General features: G+C 43.4%; 1 long non-coding RNA gene across 2 annotated transcripts in view; it reads right to left on the bottom strand.

Moving 5' to 3' along the window:
* The window catches only part of LOC123391920, a 112,186-nt gene that overhangs the window by 78,721 nt on the left and 9,897 nt on the right, over positions 1–23,568 (bottom strand). For both annotated transcript variants that reach the window (XR_006606596.1, XR_006606595.1), the window contains exon 4: positions 5,016–5,162. This is a non-coding gene — a long non-coding RNA (uncharacterized LOC123391920). The remainder of the gene's footprint in view (positions 1–5,015; positions 5,163–23,568) is intronic.

Genomic DNA, 23,568 nt, shown 5'->3' on the forward strand with positions numbered 1-23,568 from the left:
CCGGAGTCCCTGTGAGCTCGACTAAGGTTGCCGTTGGGGAACTTGGAGGTTCTACTTCATCTCAATCCTCCTCCCACTTCCTCCTTTTCCCAGCTGTGGACACCAGGGGTACGACTTAACAGACACTCTGTGCCCCAGGCTCCGGTTCCCAAGGACCCCACCTGCAGGAACAGGGGGAAGAGGATTTAAAGAGAAAGCACCACAGGAAGTAAAGGGAGAAGAGAGAGAGTTAGGGAATAGAGAGGTACGTGAGGGACCCCATTAGTCCGGGTTTTCCGGAGGAACAGAACTTACAGGGGGTGTGTGCGTGTGTGTATAAATACAAAGCAATTGATTAAAAAGAACTGGTTCGCACGAATTCAGATGCTGATGAATCTCAAATCTGTCACGGGGGCTGGCAGGCTCAAGACCCAGGACAGCCAATGGTGCCGATGAAGCCCAAAGGCAGTCTGGAGAATTCCCTCTCACTCCGGGAGGCTCGGTGAGGTCCTTGGAGCCCTTTTAGGCCTTCAACTGATTGGGTGAGGCCCACTCACCTTATGCAGAGTACTCTGCTTACTCAAAGTTCCCAAATTTAAATGCTAAACTCATCCAAAAATACCCTCCAAGTTGACCTGTAAGATCGAGACCCAGCGAGCTTCCTTCTGGAACCTCCACGGTCCTCCCCTTCCTCCCCCAACACACACACGCATACATGTACCAGGCCAAGGTGGTGCACATGGGCACCTTGGGTGGCTCAACAAAGCCAGACCCCCGATTCCAGCATCCCCTCTGCTGCCCTGAAAAGCTGTCAGATTTCCCAGAAAGCCTAGGGAAGGAACATTCCAGGTACTGCATATTAGCTTCAGGAAAGGTCACAGGGGTTGGGATCTAAAAATACAAAACGGAGAGCGTCTCCCTCCATCCAGGGCAGAGACGGCAGCAGCTAGAGGTGTCATGGAGCATTAATGTACAAACACTAACCGAGCTGGCAAAGGCCCTTCGGCCCTGCTTTCCATGCCCCAGTGGGAACAGAAAAGAAGAGGCCACCAGGAAAATTCAGCAAGTGTCTCAGCTAATGCCCAGCGCATCCCCCCGGCTCAGGGCTGGCCTGACACTTGTCAGGTTTCCCTGCCCAGCTCCAGTCCTTCCTTACCCTGCTCCGACTCTCTGTCCTCTTCCAACTCCTTTTTTGTTCTGTTGGATCTAAGTATGTATTGTGGTCATTTTTGTCTTTCCTGTTAGAGGATGGGCAACCCAACTACAGTGACCATGTCCACTCTTTCGTAGGTACTTAAAGAGCCATGGGTGATTTTGCTTCTCGTGTGCACTCATAAAGGTCAGGACCAAGATCCTGTCATTAGGAATGCAGGTTACAACAGAAGGGGTTCCGGTCCTACGTCACCATGTCTTTCCTGCCCCCTGCCCCCCGCACAAAAGTGTATATACTCTCTAAACTATAGCGGGAGGTATAGAAAAAAACAGTTACTTGGCCTCCTTTTCTTTGTTAGGCTATACCCAAGATACAAGAAAAGAAACTTAGAAGACACAGAAGAGAGTTTAAAGCAGGGCAGCTTGTCCTGATTAAAAAGCCCCAGCCCTCCTGGGAACCGAGACGGAGCAATAACATGATTTGTTCATCGTCAGACAGCTCGTCAGTTATGGAGCTCGGTTTTTAACACAAGTCTTAACTGCCATGATATGCTATAAATGGTACTCAGGTTTCTTGGCTTCTTATTTCCATTCAATAAACCCATCATTTTCACAAAAGTAGTATTGTGTACCAGTGGGACTTTCCGGTGTTTGCTGATGGACTGGCAGATGGTACACGGACTCTCACTGCACGCTGACTCTTCTTCCCATCACGTCCACAGCAGGGTCCCCAGGACCCTTGCTGGGCATAGGGCAGGGAGAGGATCCTACTAATGCTTCCAAGTAGTGGCCCCAATAGCCCCAGTCTTTAGGGATTTGCAACACCTGGCATTTTATTGGATTACAGAATAGTCATCGCCCCCCACCCCAACCTCCGTCTGTGATCAGACACATCCAAATGACTTAAAAAAAAAAAAAAAAATGATGGTCAGTATGCCTCCTTGAGACAAACACAGCTATACCCCTGGTGTTGCAAACAAAGGCCCTTGCTGCCCCTCCCTCCGAGAAAATTAATAATACATAAGGATTTTCAGGAATCGCTAGAAGTGTGACACCCCCTTTCCAGATTTCCTGGAAGAATCATTCGTTTCTGACAAATAAGTTCATTTGAGCATGTAATGAAATTTGATTTGATTTTTAGACCTTTGTAAATGTTTCACGTCCATCAAACTGTGCATCAGAAAAAATAACTCTGCGTTGGACCTTGTGGGGGCTCCAACCCGGTGTAAAGAACAAACTAGAGCAGGAGAAAGCAGCCTGAGCCCCTCCACACGCAGGTCTGGCCTCCAGCTCTGTACCCCCCTTCCAGCACCCAGGGCACAGACCACAGGAAGGCAAACACCTACACTCCCATCTGGCACCCAACCGTGGGGAGCTTGCTGCTCTCTTCCCGCAAAGCAAATTTCACTTGGCTTTTTGCAGAAGATGAATGTGACTCATTTTCCCTGCTGAGGGCTATGTGATGACCAGACATGAGCCACACATTCAACTGAGTCATGAGTGCTCATATGCCAGTCGTGCCCACTCGGTCACATTTAATGCTCAGCCATTCTGTAAAAGCGCTAAACCCACAAAAGCAACTTGACGGCAGGGCTCAGACCAGATGAGCTGTGGGGGGCAGGGAGACACTCACTGCTGTCCCCTCAGCCATTTTCCCCTGAGCCCCACCCAGAAACCTCCCCATCCTTCCTTCTCTCTCCACGCCTGCATCTCCAGGCTGGTCAAATCTGGGTTTAAATGCACCAGCATGATTTACCCTTTCTTAAGGATGAGGCTGCTGCCAGTTTCTGGCTGCAGGACCGGGGACCTCACCAACAATCCTCAGCCAGAGTTCTCTGTGCTCCCAACCTTTCTTCCTGTCACCATCCGATCCATTTCCTGTACGCCATGACCCCTTCTGGGGAACATTAATTAGCCACCGTGTTTTTCATTATCAGAATTCTAGGAAAGTGACATCTGTATGACTCACACTTCTGCAGTGTGAAAAGTATTTACTATAGTTGATTGAAGCAGATACGTTTGTGCTAGATACTTACTATATGGATTTATGACCATCTGTAACCATTCTGGGAAAGGGAAAAAAATCAGCACTATTAGCTGTGAAGAAGGCTTCACTGTATCACTAAAACTAAGTGAAAACATATGGGATGAAATATCTCTAAATGATCTCATAAATGTCTTTACTTAGAAATACAACAGACTTCCTCTATAATGCTAGTTTCCAGAATAAAGTTAACACTGCCCTAAGACATCATATTCTACCTCTCGTGGCTCAATAATATAAGAGGATGATTTTACCACCTATATTGTCATCTAGCTAAAGGGTTTTACAATCCATACAGTAATAATAAACTATGCAAATTTATGTGGACCAGGGTCTAAATTAATTCAGGTCTAAATAAATCAAACCCTAGCTAGACCGTGATTTAATTAAAAATTGAAAATCTGACTCATGGCACTTAAGTCTGCTGGTGTGTCCTCTGCCAGGAGAGGCATCCCTGCTGTAACAGACACAAATGCTGGGAGGGCTGGCAGATTCTTAAAGGTCTAAATAGAGGGGGGTGGGGGGCATCCAGATAAACGTGGCATTCTGAGAGTTCTGTAATTGCTCAGATGGATGTCTCGAGGGCCATTTCAGAACAAGGAAGCTCACAGCTTTGTCCAGCGAATACGCATTTTTATTGTCAGTTTCTCTCCCCTTGCTTTTGGGTTTTTATGGTTCTCCGTACCTTCTTGTGAATATGTATATATTTTTTCAAACTTCATCTTTGTTCCGTTTTAAGTTTGTATGTGATTATTATCAACTCTCTTCTCCCTTTCCATTTTCCAAAATAGCTTCCCTGCCCGCAGTGCCCCTACTGTGTCCCAGGGGGCTTGGACAAATCTGACTGTTTAGGAGGCTTCCCTCCCTGGCTGGACTCCTTCTTCAGCCCAGTGCTCCCAACAAGGATCTGTGACCACCGTTGGGTGACCCTGGGCATAAAGCAGATTTCGGAGCAGGGCATGTGGAGCAGGGCATGTGGGCCAGGGATGTCTGCACCCCAACCAGGAAACAGGGGCAGACCGTTCCGCGTGAGACTATAAAGATCCTGGGACAGTCTCTGAAACCTCGGTTCTCCTGGAAACCTTGGGGCACACAGTTCCCACGTCCCCAATGGTGCAGGTGGAGAGGAAGCTACCCCATTCAGAACTGGCTCCTCCCCGGAGGGCTCTCTGGGCAGTGCCATCTTGCAATAGATTGTTCCTCCAATGTTTCCAATTAAAACCTTGCCATCACATTGGTGTTTTGAGAAGAGACTTTCATTCATCCCTTCAGGCAAAGGAGTCAGGAATTTGGGAGTTTGGGGTCTCTGGTAGGGTGAGAAAGGGGATTCTCATTGAAATCAAAAGGTATATGGGTATCCACCAGACCAGACAGGGCATCTGGACCTGTGTTGTACCTTGTCTCCCCAGCCTCCACCCCACACCCCCAAGCAGGGCCTTCCATTCTTCTGCAAAGGGCTGGCTCGGAGAGCTGCTCAGACTGCGAAAGGTTATCCCGTAGAGGCTGGGAAACACTGGGCTCCCAGGGGCGGACAAGGGTTGGGATTTCCCCGCAGGCTGACCTTGCTCAGAGAAGGTGAGGGAGCTGATGCAAACCTCTGAATTACTGTCCCTTCCTTTGGTCCCGCTTCCCAAGCTCCTGAACAAATTTTGAGAGACTCGGAGAGAAACAGGGCTTTTGGGATCAAGTTGAAGATGCCCCAGAATGATCCTCAAGAATAGCCAAAATCGAGGGCCTGGATACCCCGTCCCTGCCAGCTGTGACCAACCAGGCAGGGGAAGGGGGGAAATAAAGAGTTCCTAAAAGGACAGAAGCCAAAGCCTTGGCAAATGAATCTCACCTCCTGTCAGCTGAGTGACGGCCCTGATGAACTCCCAAGGAAAAGTGCTGAAGCCGAAGCCTCCTTCTTCTCTTCCTTGCGACCCTCCCACAGAAGGTGGCCATCCCGGGAGCTGAGGAAGGCCCATCCATGAGCCTGTGGCGCCACCTAGCAAAAACCAGAAGGTACTGGAAAAACGCCGAGCTGGGAGGTTTTTGGGTTTTGTTTTGGTTTGTTTTTCCACCATCAGAAAAAGGGGGTTTCCATTTCATTCACAGAGTTCTGGGAAATGGGATTTGTATAAAACCTTTCTTGCACATGATGGAAAACATGTATTAGCATCTAATGAGAGAACTTGGCCCAAAGGCAATTATAATCAAAACATGAGGATAAGAGTTTAGTTCTCTAAACTTGCGTTTTTGTTCCCCCTGTGACAGCTGTGACTCTGCAGTTTTTGCTTCCTCAACTGGATTCTGTCTTAAGCTATACATTTTGAAAACTGACAGAGCTACCATTTCTCCTGTTTTCTTTTCTTTTCCTTTTTTTTGCTTTTTCCTCCTATTCTCTCCCGGATCAGAGTTACTTCTGAGTGATGCCTGTAAGTCCTGCAGGGAACACAGGCTCACCGAGGACAGATTCCACAGGCAATCTGTTCAGTCGAGGGGAAATTCTGACAATTTTACGATGTCATTGTGCCCCTCTGGTTTCTGGGGACAGAGATGAAGTTACCTCTGTTCCCACAAACCCAGCCCCACAAGGAAACACTTGCCATGCATCATGAAAGCCAGAGCTTATCAAGGGATCCAGGTACACCCGAACCATAAACGGACATGGCCCGGCACAGAAAGCTACAGCGGCCTCCCACCAGAGCTGCCCGAGGCTCCAGAGGAAAACAGAGACTCAAGGAGGCCGCTCAACATCCAGCCAAAAGCTCTTTTGACGACCACATTGGGAAGAGGCAAGTCATTGCCTTTGAAAGGGTCAGGAGAGCATAGAGGGTGTGACTACGGACTCTGGAGCCAAATGCCTAGGGTCCAGGTTTGTTTCTTTTAATTTAAGCCTCGCCTCAGTTCTCTAAACCAAAAAAAAAGTCATTCTAGTGCCTGATGTTTCCACTAGGTGAAGTTTCACAGGGTGAAGATTAAATGAGATAAATCACATAAAATGCTTAGGATAAGGCCTGGCACATGGCAGTTGCTTCATAAATATTAACTAGTGTTTTGTTTTCTCAGAGTTTAAAGAAACACACCTGATTTCCCTTGCACTCTAATAAATCAATCATGGTTTTCTTTTTCATCCGAAGGTTTTCGTTACCCAGCACAGCCAACTGTTTGTGTAGCACACCCCCCGCCTTTAGGGGCAAATTCTCTGGATATTCCCACACTGGCAGCAGAAATAGGAGGAAATAAAGGAAATAAGCATATTCTTTTTTTAATAAGAATTAAAAAAATTTTTTTAGGAGGAAGCATGCAAAAAAATTTGAAGACCACCAATCTATCTCAAATGGATGTTCGATTAATGCTATTAGGGGATTGCCAATCAGCATGGTTTCTCTTCTTTATAATGTTATGCAAACCCAAACACTGTCTCTGGTTGATTCATTGAACATTCTTGAACAGTCCAACCACAGTAAGTCTTTCTTTCATGTTTATCTATTAGGTTTGATGTTTCCCAAGTGCAAGGATCCTACTTAGCCACTCTGTGCCCCAAGCAACTAGAAACTGTTTTGTGCTTTTGGGTTAAACACTTAGACAACTGGAAAAGTGGAGATTTGGAGGCGGAGATTCCTTGTCCACTGAATTGATTCTACAGCCAAATGGAAGTAAGCCTTAACTTTCAGAGCATCTCTGCGGGGTGCGCCTCTGTGTGCTGTCCTTGAACCTGGTCCAGTATCATCGTCCATGGGTGCCTCTCAAGAATCAGATTACAGCACAACATTATAGACAGCCCATTTCATAGGAAGTGGCAAACTGATGGCATTTCCCGCAAGGTGGGGGCCTGAAGAATTTACCAGAAAGCCTTTGACAAAAGTGAATAATGCCAGTGAACCAGCACTTAATCTTTAGAAGTCATGGGATACACATTCACATACAAGGCTTTTCAAGCTGAAGCCAGAGTGTAGTGCGTCCTCGAGTTTCACTGACTAAGACAAATGAGGTTGTGCTCAGGCACTGGTGGTGGGGAAAATGGCGTGACAAGTTTCAGATGTCTCGTATCTTAGGCTTCACGTGGCTTTTTAATGCAGCTCTAATTGAACTGCAAAGCAAAGATTATGAATATTGATTTGATCTAGCAACAGGGTCTACTCTCTTCCTATTTTTTATGCTCATCCCGCCGCTCTGTGGCATGGTCACACATTCTCATCTGAATCAGGTCAACAGTTCTTGATGAAAAAGTCTCACAAACTCTAAGTGGGGAAGACATGGACAGATGGAAAAGGCTTTCTTGCCTGCTATGTTATTTAACATCTGCTTCCAAGTCTAGATGCAGGGTTCATGCGAGGCATACCAGAAATACCCTCTGCACCCATTTATATTGGCATACTTGTGTAAAAGCAGTTATAATCCTTGAGGTCTTCTGGCTTAGGAAACAGCTCTTTATATGTGAAAACTCTGTCCATGGTGATTTAAGCACAGGATCTCCTTCCGTGTCATTACCTTATAGTGAAATACTGCAGCCAGGAAAGAGATATGGGCTTCATGTACCTTCCTACCGAGCCAACTCCCTGCCTCTGATATGCCCCAGGATCTAAAGAGGTATAATGCTGTACAAATGAACTGTTTGCAAGATAGATCAGTTGCGAAATATGGTTAAGTTCATATGCACATACACTTGAAGATATACGACTTTCTGAATTCAATAGAATTCTAATCAAAATTCCCCTGGGCTTTTGGGGAATCTTGCAAGCTGATTCCAAAATGTGTATGAAAGAGTAAAGGGCCAAGAATAGGCAAGACATTCAAAAAGAAGAGAACTTGACTTCCAGATATTAAAATTATTATTAAAATTATTCTAGGGCTAAAGCAATTGAGATAGCATTGTCCTGGTGGGGAGAAGTGTAGATGGACTAATACAACAGAATATAGAGCCCAGAAACAGGTCTACATTTGCATAGAAATGGGAACCATTTTTTTTAGAGCTGACATTGCAGATGCCTGGGGGAAAGATTTTTTCAGTATATGGGTATGGGGAAAACAAATTACCCATATGTTTAAAAAATAAAATTGAAACCCTCACATTAAAACTTCTGGTGTATTAAGAACTCAAATGAAAAGTAGAACTATAAAACTTATCAAAGATTAATATACTGGTATAACTTTATGTTTTTCTGGTTTGTTAATATTTCTTTGAAAAAAATATGTACTACAAATGATTCTTTTTTTTTTTTAAAGATTTTATTTATTTATTTGACAGAGAGAGATCACAAGTAGATGGAGAGGCAGGCAGGGGGGGGGGAGGGAAGCAGGCTCCCTGCTGAGCAGAGAGCCCGACGTGGGACTCGATCCCAGGACCCTGAGACCATGACCCGAGCCGAAGGCAGTGGCTTTAATCCACTGAGCCACCCAGGCGCCCTACAAATGATTCTTAAGATGGGATCGACTATATTAAATTAAGAGTATATTTCCTTAAAAGACACAACAAACAAAGTAAAAGAATAAGGCAGAAACAGGAAGAAGGTATTTGTAACACAAAGGATTAATCTCCAGAATATATATAGAATCCCCATAAACCAGTAAGAGAAAGACAACTTAAGTGATAAATGCGCAAAAGTGCTAAATGTGTATTTCTCAGGAGAAGAGAAAGAAATAGGTAATAATGTATTATTTTGAGCAATTTTATTAGATATTATAAAAGAAAATTTAAACCACAATGATCAGATACCATACACACAAGCAGTAAGAATCCTGATAATAACCAACATCACTGAGAACGCACAGCCAAAGTTCCACTTTGGAAAATAATCTAGGACTATCTACAAAGTCAGAAAAGTGGATGAACTCTCTGACTCAGTCATTTCATCCCAAGGTATAATCCCTTGGGAAATTCGTGCACTGTGGACTAGCAGACATTTGGAAGAATGTTTCATAGCAGCACTGTTTGTTTATAATTGGGGAAAGAACTCTGATAACAGACCGAATGTTAATAAACAAAAGAATGGATAAATAAACCGCGGCATATTCACAATGAATACATCAATGAACATATCAAAAAGCTGCACTCCTTATGGACGGAATTCAGAAAGAAAACTCGCGGAGTGTTAAAGCAAGTAGCAGAATATAGGCAGAATATGACTTCATTTACATAACATTTGAGAACATGCAAAACTAAACAGTATGTTCTGTGGGGATGTAAGTATATGAGATAAAGCTGTAGAGAAAAGCAAAGGGGTGATGAATAGAAAAATCCAGATAGCAGTTCTCTTTACCAGAGAGTCAGGAAGGATCCCATGGAGGTTTGCAAATAATGGTAATGATCTTTCTTGAGCTGGGCCATTGGTAATGGACTCCTATTGCATGTTTATTATTTAAACTTCCCACATTTAAAAAATATTTTTATTTTGAAATTTTAATCGAAATATCTTGACATTTATTTATTTATTTATTTATTTATTAGGGGGAAGCAGACTCCCTGCTGAGCAGAGAGCCCGATGTGGAGCTCGATCCCAGGACCCTGAGACCATGACCTGAGCCGAAGGCAGAGGCTTAACCCACTGAACCACCCAGGTGCCCCAAATATATTTAAAAATATATTTTTATATTCACATAGAAATCTTAAAAAGAACAAAGCGAACTCCCATGTATCCTCCAGTGATTAGTGTAGTTCAATGACCAAAACCAGAAAGTTGACCTTGGTGCCACACGATGAACTAAACTGCAGACCTTATTCAGATTTCACAGTTTTTCACGTGGACTCTGTGTGTGTGTGTGTGTGTGTGTGTGCTTCCAGGAAGTTTTATGGCAGGCTTAGATTCCTGGAACAGCCACCACAGCCAAGATACAGAACTTCTCCATCATCACAAATAAACTTGATGGTCACATCCTCCCCCCAGCCCTAATCCCTAGCAACTGTTTGTCTGTTCTTATTACTGTCATTTTGTTACCCTGTTTATTTTTTTAAATGTTCTTTTGTATTTCTCTGATACTTAAAATAAATAAATAAATAAAAAACAAAACCTCAAATTCAAAAAGGGAGGAATGCTTAGCTCATGGACCGGAGATCCCCACCATCTGCTTTAGCCTACGCAGTGAGGTTTGCTGAGTCCCCAGGCACTGTGGTCCCGACAACTCACCTTCCTGGCCGCCTAAGAGGCCATGCGTCAAGATAAAGTACCTGTCTGTACCACCCTGTCTTCCCCAGCTGGCCCCTCCCCCTTGACCTCCGGCCCCTGCCAGCGGGTAGCAGCTCCTGACAGTTTCTGTTCCAGAGCGTGAAGTTAGCCCCGCATCGGAACGCTCACCACACAAATGAGACACAGACAGAGATGGTACAGATGCCCTTTGAGTCACCTGACTGACGGACAGCTCAGCACCCAAGTCACATTTTCAGTGTCCAGCCCTGCGCCCGCAGGCGGGCTGGGTTCTGCTCCTGCAGTGTCCCTGCAAGATCTCAGGCGGCTCCAGACCCAACCAGTTTGGGTTGAAGCGAAATGTTTCCATCCATTTGAACCCCAGCCTCCCGCTTGCCTGCCCCACCTGCTCGGTAATGTGCCTCCTTCTCCTCCAACCAGCCTCTCGGGGATGGAGCCTTCCCCTGCTCTGTGCCTTTTTACTTAAAAACAAAATTGTATCTCATTTGTGCTCCTGTAATTCCCATGAGGTTTACTGCCATCCTCCAAACCTGGTTCACAACAGCCTCCCCCTCCTCCCGTCTGTTTTTCCCTCTTTCTAGTTGAGGTGTGTTTTGTTTTGTTTCCATTTTACAGTGCTCAGGCAGGCATGTGTAGGCAGACCCTGTCTTTGCCACAGTCAGTCAGTTCTTGGAATCCTTCTCATAAGAGGAATCGTATTTCCTTCTAAGAACAATGCCATAATTGGAGATTGCATTCCTAAAGAAAGTCCAATCACAATTAAATAAGCTTATTAAAGTGTATTCCTTAAGATAGTAACACGTGATTGGAGAAAGGGGTTGTAGGCAAATAAATCTGGGAAACATTGGATTTAACAAAGTTAACCCCTGACCCCTGCCACTGGGAGAATGCTCAGATCTTTCGGTGACCTACAGACCTTTTGGGGGTGAGAAAGGGGAGTTTTCTATGGACTACTTGAATGTAGAACCACCACCAAATTAAAGCATATATATGACAAATATGTATCATTTCTTAAAAAGCAAAGTTAAAAGACCTGAAGAGGCTATTTTCCAACTCATGTAAAAAGGAGCACAAGCACGTTCCCCGCGCTGAGGACGCCCCTGCGTGCTCTCCAGACCTTCCCTCCGCCTCGCCATCTCCCCACCCTGGTGAAGATATGAATGGCTCCCCTGCTGCTCACTCGGGTCTTGTCCACAAGCTTTGATCCCAGGAGCACTTCCCAGAAAAGGCATTCCAGAGGCCTCAACCATAGACAAGAGTCAAATTGCTCTTCCGATCTCAGGAGAAGACTCAACTCCTCCCCTTTCATTTCCGTTTTCCAGAGGCAAGTAGTTCCAGCTCCCTGGATGTATTTTTTGTATAGCTCTGAAAAAAAACTTATGTTGCTATTTTTTATTAATTCTGTTCTCGGTATTACGTATCAGCTTTCTTCCCTGGAGACAGGCTATTGCTCTCTTTCTCACACATACCCGCACACACACACACACACACACACACGTGCGAGCACACAGAGCACACTTCTCATCCACCTATGGTGTTGGTAAAGTTGGAATCAATACTCAAGGGCACCTGAGTGGCTCAGTCAGTTAAGTGCCTGCCTTCTGCTCAGGTCGGCTCAGGTCCTGATCTCAGATCTTAGGGTCCTGGGATCAAGCCCCGCAGCCAGGTTCCCCACTCCCCAGGCAATCTGCTTCTCCCTCTCCCTCTGCTCCCCCTCACTGTTTTCTCTCTCTCTCTCTCTCTTTCAAGTAAATAAATAAAAGCTTTAAAAAAATCAATACTCAATAAACACATTATTATGACTATACATAAATGATAAAGTTAGCAGTGTAATATAACCTGACTTGCTTTTTTCCACTCACATTTCCTTTCCTAAATTTCCTAAAGTTAGTATGTCTTGCTTTTCCATTTGCTCAATTTTCTATATATTTATTATTTATTTATTTCCAAATGCTTCCCCTCTTGATAAATCTCCTCTTGATAAATACAAATAAAGCAACATTCCATCCACTTCATCTTCTTGAAGATATCTCTCTTAGAGACTCTGGCCTGCAGTTACCTGATCGGGTTGACTTGTAGTTCTGTCCCCTATCTGTTTTCTTGGTCTCCTTTCCCATCACTTCCAGGACTTCCTTCACATCTGTCTTGCACTGGATCTTTAATTTTCCTCTCCGCAGTTTACTTCCTTGTTTTGGTGGATCACACCCTTCAGTAGTTTCCTTAGCAACAATATATGGGAAGTCAAGTTTTTGCAATCTTGTTTGTCTCAAAAAATGACTTATTTTACCTTCGTACTTTGCTGACTTGGGATCATAGCAGGCCTAATGCCTCCTCCTTCTCTAATGTGTCTTTGGCAAAAAATCTCTTCACCCTTCTATGGTTTCTCTATCGCCTTAGGTATCCATGCAAAAGGAATCTTGAACCAAGACCTCAGTTTATAAGTTAAACATGTCCTCAGGACAAGAACTTGATTTTCATACCATAGCTAAATATCAGTTAGGTCATATGAAGAACCAATTATTTTTTAAAGTCAAGTTCACTTTTACTTAATGGTTTAAGCTTGGATGTCCAATTTCAAATATTTTCATTCCTCAAGAAAGCCTATATTTCATTATCATTGATATTAATGAAAAAATATAAATTCCCTCCTGAAACACAGAGGTCTTAGTGAGCCTACAAAAAGCATGAAAAGCTAAAGAAGTGCCAAAGTAAAAGTTTTTGTATTAGGATAAATATACAGAAAAACAGTTATATCAGACATTATTGCATTTTATTATTTGTATAGATGTATTTGTATGTATATGCATATTAGACACACATACATATGCATATTATACATATATATGTATATATGTGTAATACACACACACACACATACTTGACCCTTGAACAACATGAGTTTGAACTCGAACTGCACAGGTTCGCTTTTATCAGATCTTTTTGATAAATATAGTACAATACTATAAATGTATTTTTTCTTCCTTAGGATTCTTAATAACATTTCCTTTTCTCTAGGTTACTTTATTGTAAGAATACAGTATATAATATAGATAGCATACAACATATATGTTAATCGACTGCTTTGTTCCAGTCAACCAGGAGGCTGTCAGTAGTTAAGTTTTGAGGGAGTCAAAAGTTATATGAAAGGGTCATGTATGTCTGGTTGGGGGGGTTTGTTCAAGGTTTAACTGTATGTATGTAGCTAATGCATCTATATCATTCAAAAGTCAAAGGGTTCGGGACGCCTGGGTGGCTCAGTTGGTTAAGCAACTGCCTTCGGCTCAGGTCATGATCCCAGCGTCCTGGGATCGAGTCCCGCATCGGGCTCCTTGCTCAGCAGGGAGCCTGCTTCTCCCTCAGCCTCTGTCTGCCATTCTGTCTGCCTGTGCTCGCTCGCTCTCCCTCTCTCTCTGAAGAATAAATAAAATCTTAAAAAAAAAAAAAAGTCAAAGGGTTCTAAGAGTGCACAATGAATTATTTTTTTCCCACCCAGTTTCCTAACCCATAGAAACCATTACTTGTTTCTTGTGTATCCTTCCAGATATATTTAATGTACGTGAATATTGGAAAATACATTGATAACTTGAAAGAAGTGTAATAAATACATTATTCAAAAAGGTATGAACAAGGTAAGAGGAAATGACAATCTTCCCATGGTTTCTTCAGAGCCCACCCAGGCCAGTGTTCCCCAAGGGACTGTTCGTTGTGCACAATACGGTTTAAGGTGAGGCAGGGATGAATGTTCATAATTTGAAAATTTTCTGAAAGAATCGCAAACTACAAAGAAAATTTATTGCTACATAGAGAAGAATATTTTTTCCCTGAGCCATTAGGTAAATGGCTAAACTAAAGCCCCATTACCACCAAATTCTTTAGTATTTTTCCTACAAACAAGGGCATTTTCCTAATACAACCACCAAAGTCAGGATACATTGTTACCATTCAGTCCTCAGACTTTTGAAACCTAATTCCCAATGTGATATTAGGAGGAGGGACTTCTGGGAGACGACTGGGTCAGGAGGGTGGAGCCTTGTTAGTGAGTTTAGTGCCCTTATAAAAGGTGCCCCAGAGAGCTTCCTTGTCCTTTCTGCGATGGGAGGTTTTGGTGAGTATACAGTCATCTAATGAAACAGAGAGTTTGATCCTGAACCTACCAACATCTTGATCTGGAACTTTCCAGCCTCCAGAACTGTGAGAAATAAAGTTCTGTGGTTTATAAGCCACTTAGTCTATGGCATTCTGTTATAACAGCCTGAACAGACCACAACAATTACATATATCAGGGGCGCCTGCGTGGCTCAGTGGGTTAAGCTGCTGCCTTCGGCTCAGGTCATGATCCCAGGGGCCTGGGATCAAGTCTTGCATTAGGCTCCCTGCTCTGCAGGGAGCCTGCTTCTGCTTCTGCTTCTGCCTGCTACTCTGCCTGCTTATGTTCTCCCTCTCTCCCTCTCTCTCTGACAAATAAATAAATACATAAATAATCTTAAAAAAAAATTACATATAGCAGAAGGCATATGGGGTTAGAGCAACCGGGCTAGGTGGGAAAGATTCAGAAAGCAGTTCTAAGAAAACATATTTCTTCATTGTAAAGGCACATGTCAACTTCTTAGTTCCTGCTATTGCAAAAAAGGCCAAATAATTGTAAAGAAAAACAAGAAAGAAGTACCATATGGTGGTGAAAGTTTGGTATTGTTGGTGATTTATTGAACGAAAGGGCGAGCAAGCCACCGACGCTTAGAGCTAAAATGGAACCTCTCCAACACACGCCACTCTTCTCTTTCAATAAGCCACTTGGTTACAATATTAAATGTCTTGGGACTTAAGCCTTGGACACTTGTCAGAGAGGCAGTGATAGACTAATACAGCAACTGAGGCTGAAGTCTGACTGCCAGCTGGTGAAACCACTTTGAAAATGTTTTCTTTCTGTACAAAGAAAGAATGAAGTTCAAAGGAAATTCTAACACAGACACTATGAAAAACAGTTTTGTAAAGATAAATAATTCTCCAGAAAATTATTCAAGAGCAGTAACAGGAAGCATTTAACAAGCTGACAGCTGAGCAGAATGTGAAAATCTCTTGTTTTTAATTTATTTAAAATATACAGAATCGAACTGTTCCAATTAAAGTGAGTAGCTAAAGTGACAGGCCCAGTGACAGATTTTATAGATTAATGCCTCTGTGGTTAACACGTCCTGATACCCAGAGAGAACTATTTATTGTAGTTATTTGAAACCGTTGTAAGCTGCGTCCTATGCCAAGAAATAACTGAATGTTCTCTTTAATAGAAATGTATACATTGCACTTAGTTAATACATGATATTGGATTTTTTTAAGTAACTGAATTTTTTAGAGATGAGATCTTTATAGATGGACGTGCTTCAGAATTGCCCCGTGTGGGCACCTGGGTGGCTCAGTGGGTTAAGCCTCTGCCCTCAGCTCAGGTCATGATCTCAGGGTCCTAGGATCGAGTCCCGCATCAGGCTCTCTGCTCAGCAGGGAGCCTGCTTCTCCCACCCCCCGCCTGCCTCTCTGCCTTCTTGTGATCTCTCTCTCTGTCAAATAAATAAAATCTTTTAAAAAAAAAATGCCCCATGGAATGAAGGAAAGGAGATAACCATACAGATGGTGGAACACTGGCCAGGAATATATCATTGTTTAAGTTGAGTGATGACTATGTGGGCTCCTTATACTATCTTTTGTTACTTCTGCATAGGTTTGAAATTTTTCATAATACGAAGTTTAAAAAAAAAAAAAGATTAGACCCCTTAAGTAAGAGTCTAGGGAGTTGTGATGGTTTCAATGGTCACAGTTTCTAGAAGGCTGAGCATAGACTATTTCTCTTGGTCTCCAGACACGACCTATGGGGCACCTCCGTGCTGATGCAGCTCTCAGGGCCACCTGCAAAGATGAGCGTGGCCCCCATATTGTTGAATAACTGCCAATTTGCAAAACAAAGTCCTCTTTCTGGTGGGTGAAACATTCAGTCCTTAGAAAGATAAAGAAATAGGGGGGCCTGGGTGGCTCAGTGGGCTAAAGCCTCTGCCTTTGGCTCAGGTCATGGTCCCAGGGTCCTGGGATCGAGCCCCGAATCAGGCTCTCTGCTCAGCAGGGAACCTGCTTCCCTTCCTCTCTCTCTGCCTGCCTCTCTGCCTGCTTGTGATCTCTGTCAAATAAATAAATAAAAATCTTTAAAAAAAAAAGAAAGAAAAAGAAATAAAATTTGGCTGCCTATTAAGGGGTCTTTAACCCACTTATATTTACTCTTGACTCACGCTAAGGCCAGGACTGTGGGTCTCCCATGACTCCGATTTTCCTAGGCATGGGCTGTTCTCACCTCCAAGATAGGCATTTTCTTGACTCAGAAGCTTCCCACCAGCCTTTACTGGGGATTCTGCTAAAATATATAATTGCTTCAAGCAAAACCATGAAGCCTTCAGAATAAGTTGTTTTGAATAATCTGTTAAAAAAATACATACATTCCTTTGACTTCTTCCAAATCAGTCTTCCCATTCCAAGTTTCCTTGATTCCTTCTGTCTCTCCCGATGTTTTCATGTCAGTCCATCTGATTGACAGAATCTAAAACACGACGGGAGTCCTAGCTGCAGGGGAGGTTAGCATAGGTAACTCTGTAGCTTTCCAGCCTTTACAACCTAGAAGGAGGCTGTAATGGGACTTGAGTGGGTCATTTCACATTTTCTAATAGACCACTGAGAGGAGGGGGCATTCGGGGAGGAAGATGAAAAGATGAAGCCAGAGAGAACTGGGAGAACCTGGGGTCGTAGAAATGACGGCAAGATGGCGCATGAAGAAGTAAATTGTTAATCACTTAGATGACGCAGAAGACCACCATATACAAATGTAAAGAAGCTACTGAAGTGGGCAATAACCAGAGCCCCACAAACATTGGTATGGTGAAAAGATAAGGTAGAAACAATGAGGTCTAAAATAGTCCTCTTTCCAGAAACTTTGGTTGGGAAGGGGAGGGGAAGGATGTGGTTACCATCCATGGGTTCTTGTGTAATAGTGAATCATTCCTCACTAAGGGATTTGTAAATTTGGTCTGCCCTGAACTGACTAGAAATAGTCTTAATTTATCTCCTCCTTGCCATTTTTTTTTTTAAAAACTTGTTTTCTCCTTGTTCCCTGAATCAAGGATGTTCTTCTTGGGGCTCCCAAGTCTTCTTGTGAGTCAACAGAAGTCAGTCTCAGATTCCCTGTGCATTTACTTACTGTCAAATGATCACAGCCCACAGCTGTGGGAAAAGTCCCTGAATTTGCTGCCATTGCTATGTCTGTGCTCCCCTTGCTCCCCGGCCCACACAGTCTGCATCTCATTACCTCCTGGCCAGAGCCTTCTCTCCTACTCACTTTCTTTGTCCTACAAGTCACACTACCTCTCACGTTGTGCTCACAGAGCTCCCGTCTCACAGTCTTCCAAGTCAAACCACGGCCTCAGGGCATTGGTACACACAGCAAATTATTTCCCAATATCCATCTCCCCTTCTTCCTCACCTCTAGACTGTTAAATGAGTAGGAGATAAATGCAGGTTTTAAGTAAATCACAAAGTTTGTTTTAGACTGTACCTTACATAATACAAGGGCCACAAGACAAATCACTCACTTTGGTGACAATGGCTGTGACTGGCTTCACAATGACTCCTGTGTCTTCTGAACCAACCTCCATGATTTGTTCTCTGCCTCTTATCGGTCTCCTCTGACTAGAACAACATCTAAAGATGTTTCACATCTATTATGACATTTGGAGATTTGGGGGCAAGAATGAACAGTACTTGGTAGGATTCTTCTGGAAGCTCTGTCCCCTTGGAAACAATATACACATGGCCCACGATTTTCTGGTGTTGGTGTCAGTTAGCTTGCAACGATTCTAGGCTCTACCATTTAATAGTAATGCTATCTAACCTTTTTGTGTCTCAGTTATAAAATAGAGATTATTATCACCATCCCTGTCTCCAAAAGTGGCTATGACAATAGTTTGAAGTGAAAACAGTTATATTACCTTACTTTTGCACGTTTTAGGACAAAATATGACCATTTGGACCTCTCCCTGGATCTTGGAAAATTCTGCGCCATTATCTTCACAGTAAACTGATCTCTGTCTACCCTTTAGGGTCATTCCAGGGTGACACAAGATGGACCCAGGGCCACTAGCACCTAACACACAGTTTGACCCCCCAGACTGACACAGAGCTTGACTGACAGCCGAGTGTGGCTAGATTTCAGCGCTCGCTCTTTCCCCTTGGCTGGAGCCTTCAGTTTTGCAAAACCTCAGGCTGCTGACACAGTGTGAGGTGGGTGTGCGCCACCAATGGGTCCAGCCGACTGGGTGGCGTGGGTGGGAGCTGAACTCAAGTCCCCTCCTCTCACTGGCTTGTGAGTCTCAGCACGCAGGTACGTATGCCTGAGAAGAAGGCATTTTTGGCTTCACACAATGGCTGTGTCTCCTTGCCAAGTCCTGCACCCACTTTTCGCTAATGAGCACAGAAGCACCTTAGAGTTGCGGGTGGCCCAGTAAATGCCACAGGGGCCTGTGGCAATCCCGACGGCTGGCTCACACGCAGCCTTCTACTCTTGCGGGACCCCTAGTCCTGACTTGTTCAATCCCGTAGAACTGGAGGCCATTTCAAAGGTTAATTTGCGCATTTCCAAGGAAGTTGGAAACCTAAGTTGCTCCAGGGAATTGCTTTACGAGTGCTTCCCTGGGCTGCATGGAAGGTCTACACAGGACATGGCTCTGGGGGATGCGGCCGGCTTCCATGGCTACCTGCTTCGGCTCGCTGCTGGGAAGGAACACTGGGCTGCCCCACCTGGGGAACGCCCTGACCTCATTCATGGCCAGGTTGAGCCACAGGGCTGTTCCTGGCCAGTACCAGAGCCTGCGGGTGGAGAGTGGGGAACAGGCATCAGGGTCCTGTGAGGTCAGACTTGGCTTTTAGCGCCAAGGCGGGAAGACACCCGAAATTCCTAAAAGAGCCTGTTCGCTAGACAGCTGGTGGCCACTAGAGGGCTCTAGAGTACCTCTTTCTTTCTCTCTCTTCCCAGCTTGTCCCGCTTTGAGCTGAGAGGTTGACTGAGCTGTTTTAGATTTTACTAGGTCAGCTATGGGATTAAGAGGGGTAACTATATTTTACAGATTAAGTTATGAAAAAGAGTAGAAGCATGGCTCACCCCTCTCCACCACCAATTTTATTTCTGCTGAGGGAGTTACCCTGAGGCAAAGGTGTTCCTTAGAAGCTCAATCTCTCCAAAGTAAACATGTATTTAAATTTTTGATAATATAAAGGTTGACCAACTTATACTTCTACCAACAACATTTGAGAACTAACTGTTGTCCATGCTCTCATTAACATTGAACATGATCAATCTTGTAAATTTTCCAACACAATGGATTAAAACTACACATTAAGCAAATTTCCTTGTTTTTAAATGAGCATCTGCATTTTGTCTTATTTCTATTCTCTCAATGTTCTTTGCCCTATAATTAAAAATAAATAATAAAAATATTTTATTAATAAAATAAAGAATTAAAAATAAAGATAAAGGTAATTAAAAATGGTATCTATTTTTTAATGCACAAAATCTCCCCACGCAAAGGAAAAATGACTTTCATGTAGCCCTTTCCTACCAAAATATCCGAGCATCTTGGCCTAGCCCTCATTCTCTCCCCAACACACTGTGGCTGTCCTCCTACAAGGACAATGTTCACCGTGTGGATTGCTCTGTTCTCATAGTTTTGCGACTGAGCCTGTCAATATGTGAACTGTCCGCTTTAGATTAAAACCACCTAAAGGGCAAACCTGGTTTGCTGATTTGCTCTGTTCAGCCAAATGTATCCTTTCAGTAAGCACTGCAACTGCCAAAGACAGGTTTCAGACTTGGCTTCTCCTTCCCAACACAATAAATCTAATACGCGATTTTGGCCACAGTTAATGCGTAAAACAGGGGATTTGGCTAGCGTCTACTCCAGGAGGAAAAATAAGCACTAAAGCAGAGAGCCGCCCTTTCCTGATTAAAGAGGGGAAAAAAAAGGCTTACTAGCATAAGTTCAAACTCATAGTCTGTAGCAATTTATAAAGGAATGTGAAGTGTTAGCTCCGGTTTCAGATGCTCTGAGGATTTCTTCTTCGCTATGAAAAAAAAAAAAATCCTGTTTTTTGATTATACATATTTCTTTTCAAAGAAATATATGATCACTGGAGAAAATCAGCCATTTCTTCAAAAGTATAAAAAAATGACTTATAACCATGTAAAGATAACCACAAATAACATATTTTATATTTCCTTCTCATCTGTATAAGTATGCATACTCGTATATAAATACTATGTTTTCCAAAGTTAGTAAGATTCAGTATCTTGCTCTTTGCACTGAACACTGGCCTTTTCCCATCATTAAATACTCTTCAAAACCTAATTTTTCATGGCTATTTCACTGTAAAGGCGTATCGGTAATTTGTTAATTAAATTCTTCCCACGCCCAGACAACGTCTTCACGCCTCTCTGCTCCTGCTTCCTCTTCTTCCTGTCTTCAGAAGCCAAATCTGAACACACGAGGCTTCCAGGTCCCAGCCTCTCTTGCGGCTCTGTCAGGACCACGTGACTGAGGCCCAGCCAATGGAATATGGGGAAAAGAGGCCCCGGCCTTCCAGCCAATCTGCGCCACCCTCCCACCCTCCCTTCTGCTACTGCAGCAGTTGGGGCAGTTCTGCATCCAGGAGGCTCAGCTATCCCTTGGAAGCAGCCTTCCAGCCACTTGGAAGGGGGCTGCCTGGAACAAGGGCCCCCTCTGCCCCATGGGAGGATCTATGCCCCAACCCAGGCCCCTGGGGGTTAGGGGCTCTCCTTCGCCCAGCTCTGTGAGGCCAAGTTCTAGAACAGTCTTCGGGGGCCAGAAGACACATTCTCAGACTCCTGTTGCACAGCCTGGGTCTCAACACAGACTACTTGGAATCTCAGGTCTGTCTGTTTGTGACGAATAAAGCCCACAGTTGCCAAGCTGGGCCCATTTACACACTACATTCAGATAAGTGTGTCCCACTGGGGGGGGGGCATGTCATCATAGCATTTTAAATTTTAATTTTTCTAACCAAATATATTTATGTATACAAAATTTCAAAAGATACAAAAGGGTAGAGTTAAAGCTCTCCCCTCTGCTCCTCAGTCACCTAGTTCTCTTCCCCAGAGGCAATTAATTTCATTTCTTCTATGTCCTCAGAGGGATTCTAATTGATTATAACTTACAACAACCAAAATAAATAAATGTGGTCCCTTCTCAATTAAGTAGGGCATTCTTTGATTTTTAAAATTATTACCTTCTATGGTGGACATTGCTGCTATGAACATTGGGGTGCGGGTGCCCCTTCTTTTCACTACATCTGTACCTTTGGGGTAAATACCCAGTAGACCAATTGCTGAGTCATAGGGTAGCTCTATTTTCAACTTCTTGAGGAACCTCCATACTGTTTTCCAGAGTGGCTGCACCAACTTACATTCCCACCAACAGTGTAGGAGGTTCCTCTTTCTCCACATCCTTGCCAACGTTTATTGTTCCTTGTATTGTGTAGCCATTCTGACTGGTGTGAGGTGGTATCTCATGTGGTTTTGATTTGTATTTCCCTGATGCCAAGTGATGTGCAGCATTTTGTCATGCATCTGTTGGCCGTTTGTATGTCTTTTTTGGAGAAGTGTCTGTTCATGTCTTCTGCCCATTTCATGGATTATTTGATTATGCTGATTAAGTCAGGGGATTATGGCATATGTAGAATACAGGAAACAGCTCAGAGGACCAGAGGGGAAGAGAGGGAAAACTGAATGGGAAGAAATCAGAGAGGGAGCCAAACTGATTGACTCCGGAAAACAAACTGGGTGTTGTGGAGAGGGAGGTGGGTGGGGGGATGGGTTAACTGGGTGATGGGCATTAAGGAAAGCCCGGGATGTGATGAGCACTGAGTGTTATATGCAGCTAATGAATCATTGAGCACTACACCAAAAACTAATGATGTACTATTTGTTGGCTGAGTTTAAATAAATAAATAAATAGAATAGAATTACTACTTTTATTGTGTCCCACAGATTTTGAACCGTTGTATTTTCATTATCATTTGTTTCCATGATTTTTTTCAATTCTTCTTTAATTTCCCGGTTGACCCATTCATTCTTTAGAAGGATACTGTTTAGTCTCCATGTATTTGGGTTCTTTCCAAACTTCCTTTTGTGGTTGAGTTCTAGCTTTAGAGCATTGTGGTCTGAAAATATGCAGGGAATGATCCCAATCTTTTGATACCGGTTGAGTCCTGATTTAGGACCAAGGATGTGATCTATTCTTGAGAATGTTCCATGTGCACTAGAGAAGAATGTGTATTCTGTTGCTTTGGGATGAAATATTCTGAATATATCTGTGATGTCCATCTGGTCCAGTGTGTCGTTTAAGGTCTTTATTTCCTTGCTGATCTTTTGCTTGGATGACCTGTCCATTTCAGTGAGGGAGTGTTAAAGTCCCCTACTATTATTGTATTATGGTTGATGTGTTTCTTTGATTTTATTATTAATTGGTTTATATAGTTGGCTGCTCCCACATTGGGGGCATAGATATTTAAAATTGTTAAATCTTCTTGTTGGACAGACCCTTTGAGGATATAGTGTCCTTTCCTCATCTCTTAAAGTCTTAGGCTTAAAATCTAGTTGATCTGATATAAGGATTGCCACTCCTGCTTTCTTTGATGTCCATTAGCATGGTAAATTCTTTTCCCACCCCCTCACTTTAAATCTGGAGGTGTCTTCGGGCTTAAAATGTGTTTCTTGGAGGCAACATATAGATGGGTTTTGTTTTTTTATCCATTCTGATATGTCTTTTGACAGGGGCATTAAGCCCATTCAATTCCGGTAACTATTGAGAGAGATGAATTTAGCCATTGTATTGCCTGTTAGGTGACTGTTACTGTATATGTCTCTGTTCCTTTCTGATCTACCATTGTAGGCTCTCTCTTTGCTACACCAAAAATATTTCCTGTAGATGTATTTGCAAATTCTTTCAGTTGTTGTTTGGCTGAGTCCTTTAAATGATAATAGCTGGATATAGTAATGTTTTTCTCGTTTAGTGAATAAATATCATGCCAGCTCTTTCTTGCCAGGTCTCTGTGGAAAGTCAGCTGCCAACTAAATTTTTTACCATTGTATCTACAGACTTCTTTTCCCGGGCTGCTTTCAGGATTTTCTCTTTGTCATTGAACTTGTAAATTTTACGAAAGAAC

The sequence above is a fragment of the Mustela putorius genome, unplaced genomic scaffold (genome assembly GCF_011764305.1).
Source record: "Mustela putorius furo isolate JIRA1106 unplaced genomic scaffold, ASM1176430v1.1 tig00000407_pilon_pilon_pilon, whole genome shotgun sequence".
NCBI classification, from domain to species: domain Eukaryota; kingdom Metazoa; phylum Chordata; class Mammalia; order Carnivora; family Mustelidae; genus Mustela; species Mustela putorius.